Raw genomic sequence first — 4730 nt, 5'->3', positions numbered from 1 at the left:
TGTTTCTATTCCAGCCTTAGCCCTGGAGCTCCTGGGGAAACAAACATTTTATAGGATATAAGGTTTCTCTCTGAGCAGACACCGCTGGTCAAAGCACAGATTACCATCGCATCAGTTAGCTAGAAAAGCCCTCCATTACGGCTTGATGTGGGTTGTTCTGACTAACGTTGCTCATTTTGTAAAGAACTGTACGAAACAACAGAAGTGGACACTTGGGGGTGGGGACATATAATAGTGCAAGATGACCGTGTAAGGCAGCAAGACATTGTCAAGTGAATGAAGCAGGTTACAAATCCTTGAGTAAAGAATGGCCCGATTTTTCTAAATGTGTGTGTGTGTGTGTGTGTGTGTATTCTCATGTGCATGTACATGTGTGTGTATGCATACACAAAACTAGGAACATTCAACTGTAATCCTTTAAGACTGGGGGTTTTATGAAAGATTTATACTTCCTTCATTTTTGCTTGCCTGGTTTTTCCAAATTTTTTCAAATGAACATGTGTTATTTTGTAATAAAAAAACCCCAAGTTATTTAAAAACATAAATAAAAACAGCAAGATCCTAGGCAAACACCATATGTTTTTGAATTCCAAATACCCCAACATGAAGGGCCAAGGAGTGGCCTGGCTGGTGGGGGGCCCTCAGAACTGTGGGTGGGAGAGAGAGAACTTTTCCCAGGTGGCAGCAGGGGATATCCAAACTGAGGAGCCAGCAGTTTCACGTCCCTTTCAAGAAGTCAAGTCCACAACCATCAGATGGGTGGCCAAAAATTTGACAAAACAAAAGAGACAGAGGCATGTATAAAAGTTGCACTCAGAGCCAGAAACATCCAGGCACATTCATAAGCGGAGCTCATCCATGGAGCACCCATGGAGCACCCACTCTGGGCCAGGGCTGTGCTGAGAACCAGAGCGTTGGGAGCTAGGGCCACCAGGGTGGCCCCTGGCAGGGTGACTATTCAAGGTTTGCTGGCAGAGCTAGGATGTAGGTCAGCCTGCCTGGCTTCAAGGTCCCCAAGAAGAGGAACCATATGCTGGGCTCTACCTGGAGGGAAGAGGGACAATGCTGCAGCAGGAGGGTCTGTTCCACCCGGACCCTTGATCCAGCCTCCACATTGCACTTTCTGCACTAAGCCATGTTTCCAGGTTTGTTAGAAAAACCCATTGGCTAGGATGACTGTTATATTTCATTTCTAAAAATGTCTTAAAACTATAATGTACACATCTACGAAGCACTTTTATGTACATTATCTTCACAATAATGTGAGTAGGATAAAGCAAGTACTGTCTTCACAAGCGAGTAAACTGAGGCTCAGAGAAAATAATCACCCATTTTTGGATAGGTTAGGGCAGGTCTGATGTGTTGTTCTCAACACCTCAACTCTGATGCTATACACCTGGGGATCATCAGATCCTACAGGTTAAAGACGCAGTCTCACTAGATTAACTGCCCCTCATTTCAGACACCAATCTTCAAGAGCAAGTCCAGGTCATTACCTGTACTTCTGACCAACTGGCTAAAAATCAGAGGTTCCCACAACCCCCTCCTTGAATTCGATTAATTTGCTGCAGTGGTTCACAGAACTCAGAGAAACATTTCACTTACTAGGTTATTATAAAAGGGTATGATTCTGGAATTGCCAGATGGAAAAGAAGCAAAGGCAAGGTATGTGGGAAAGGGCCTCTGGGTGTGCCATTCTCCCCATATCTCCATGTGCCCTTCCACCAGGAGGCTCTCTGGACCCTGTCCTTTTGGGTCTTTGTGGAGGCTGCATTAGGTAGGCATACTTGACTCAATCATTGGCCATTAGTAATTGAGTTCACTTCCAGCTTCTCTTCCTTCCCCAGAGGGGTGGGACTGAAGATTCCAGTCCTCTAATCACAGAGTGGTTCCCCTGGCCACCAGCCCCCATCCTCAGGTTACCTCGGGGCTTTCCAAGAAACCACGTGATTAATATAAAAAGATCAAAGGGTTGTAGGAACTCTGTACCAGGCCCAGGGAAGAAGACCAAGTATATATTTCTTATTATAAATCACAATATCATAGCCGGGAACATGGTTTTCTGGCCTTTAGTCCAATACTCTTCCCACTGTACTATCTCATACTTGATTTTTTCATTCATCCATTTATTTCCCCAACAAACATGTATTGAGTAGTACCTGCTACGTGGGAGGCACCAGGCTAAGTACCGGGGATTCAGATACTAAGTCATTTACATGTTTAATTCTCCTGTGTTCCAATAATCAAGTATGAATCCCGATAATTGCACTCCAGTCTCTGACCTAGATCAATGATTCTCAATCTTCAATGCACTTAGGTTGCCTGGGGAGCTTTCAAAAATATCAGCGCCCAGGCCCCATCCCAAACCAATACAATTCTGATCTCTGCTGTTTTAAAAGCTCCCTAGGTGATTCTAACGTGTAGTCAATGTTCAGAACCGGTTCTTGAGAGTAAGCACAGAGCGTGGCCATTTGAGCTACCTTCTGGGAAGCAGCAGAAGCTGCAAATATTTGTGAACCACTTAATTTTAACAGGATAGTTCTGGACACTGGTTTTGACCTGCCTGAGGTCAGAGGTTCCTCATTTACCATCAGGTACTCCTTGGGAATTAAGTTGACTGTGGTGGGGGATGACTTTGAAATAGGATGGTCCAGAAAAGCCAGTTTTCTGGACAGCAGCCAGAGGCCTGATCTGTGCCTCCACCTCAGGCTGGAGAGAGCTTGCTTTAAGGATAAGGGCTTTGCTTGGCTCTCCATCGCCATTACTATTTTCTGAGTTTTTATTGTGCAAGTGGAGAATATCTGGGTAGAAGAAGGAACTGAGAAGAACTAGAGGAGGCTTAAAGAGGATCTTATCCAAGCTCCTGCTTTTACTAGGAAATTGAATCCCAGAGAGAGGAAATGACACGAAACAATTAGAGAACAGTGCAAAACAGGACATGATTCAGTGCCAGAATGTGGCTGCAGGCCAAACTGCCTACTCTCCGTGCTTTTGAGGACTAATGGTTCACCATGGGTCATAGTGTACTAGCACTTTCTTTCTAGGTTGATTGACATCCACATTTTCATTTCCCCAGGGCACTTAGCTGGAGCAAATTCATAAGCCTAATTAGATAAAGGTAGGCAGGAGAGGAAACAGGGACGAGAAAGCCATTTCCATCTGCTGAGTATTTACTGCATGTAATGCCTTACAACAAACAGCTCCACAGGCAGAAACTATTTATTACTCTCATTTTACAGATGAGAAAACTGAGCCCCAGAGAAGTTAAACTAATTTGCTCCAGATCACAGGGTTGATGAGTAGCAGTGGAACTTGACTGAGCCTATCTCTCTCTCTACTATATTTACCATTTAGAAAACTATGGCTATAAATCTTAAATTCACTTTATATTGGCAACTTGCCTGGAGGTCTGTGAACTGGATTGTATTTTATGGTGACAAATTGAGGATTGTGGCATCTGCTATTCTTTTCATCCATACTTTTGATCTATTTATTTCTATTTCCCTAATTTGATTGCTGTAACCAACATAAGCTAAATATGATCATCTACCATGCATGGCCTGGGGTGGAAGAGATAGATAGAGAAATCAAGAACTAGGAAATTAATCCAAGGTGAACTCTAAAACCTGAATCAGAAGCCTAAGACCATCAGGGATGGAGCAGCCACAGTAGACAGTGTCCCACAAAGAACTGCAGGGAAAATGGAAATGTGGACTTTTTCCTCAAGACAGTTTCACTTTAGCTAGGAATCGAAGATACTATCTTTTAATACACATATAAATGATGGCGATGTGAGTACATTTCTGCTTTTGAGGAAACTCTGGAAACAGGTTTGGGCTTCTTGACCAGCAGGAGTACGGACTGTTTTATTTCACCAGTATGAACCAAGCATGGTACATCAGTCGAAAGGGCTTTGTGACCTTGGGTGCAACCATCATTGTTCATGCCATTATTTGTAAGAATAGGGCAGCTTCCCCATGCTTGCCTCTTTTTATTTGTTCATGGGCATTGTCTCTCAACTCCAGTCAACAAAGTCAACCAGCCTAGATTTCTGAGAAATTTGAATAACACTCTGTGGATGAAAGGGGCCACATGCTAACCTAATAAGCTCAAGGAAGGCCTGCATGGCAGTCTTACAAACTCAGAGACCTAAAGTAATCACAAAAGATGGTCTGAAATTAAACTTTAACTAAAAGCAGTTATGGTGGGTAGTTACAACATCCTAGCCTGTGGTCGTCAAACTGCAGCTAGCGAGCCACATGCGGCTCTTTGGCCCCTTGAGTGTGGCTCTTCCTAAGCCTTAGGAGTACCCTAATTAAGTTAAGTTAATAACAATGTACCTACCTATATAGTTTAAGTTTAAAAAATTTGTCTCAAAAGAAATTTCAATCGTTGTACTGTTGATATTTGGCTGTTGACTAATGAGTTTGCTGACCACTCATCTAGACGAGTCTCAACTGGGCTGTCTGGGCACTTCAAGTCTCTGACACGTATCTGTTCCATGCCAGTAGCTACCTCAGGAATGTCCTCATGGAGATGACAGAAACACAAGAAAGAGCAAGGCCTCTTGAGTGGTAGACTCAGAAGCACCATACTTGCACTTCTGCTTCATTCTATTACCCAAAGCCTGGCACATGGTCAAGTCCAGAGACAGAGGCAGAGGACACTTCAAAGTTAAATGCCCAAGGGGGTGGATGCAGAGAGGGTAAAAAATGATTCAACCCATCAGC

Source organism: Myotis davidii, unplaced genomic scaffold (genome assembly GCF_000327345.1).
Source record: "Myotis davidii unplaced genomic scaffold, ASM32734v1 scaffold238, whole genome shotgun sequence".
In the NCBI taxonomy this organism is placed as follows: domain Eukaryota; kingdom Metazoa; phylum Chordata; class Mammalia; order Chiroptera; family Vespertilionidae; genus Myotis; species Myotis davidii.
This window is presented reverse-complemented; position numbering follows the sequence as displayed.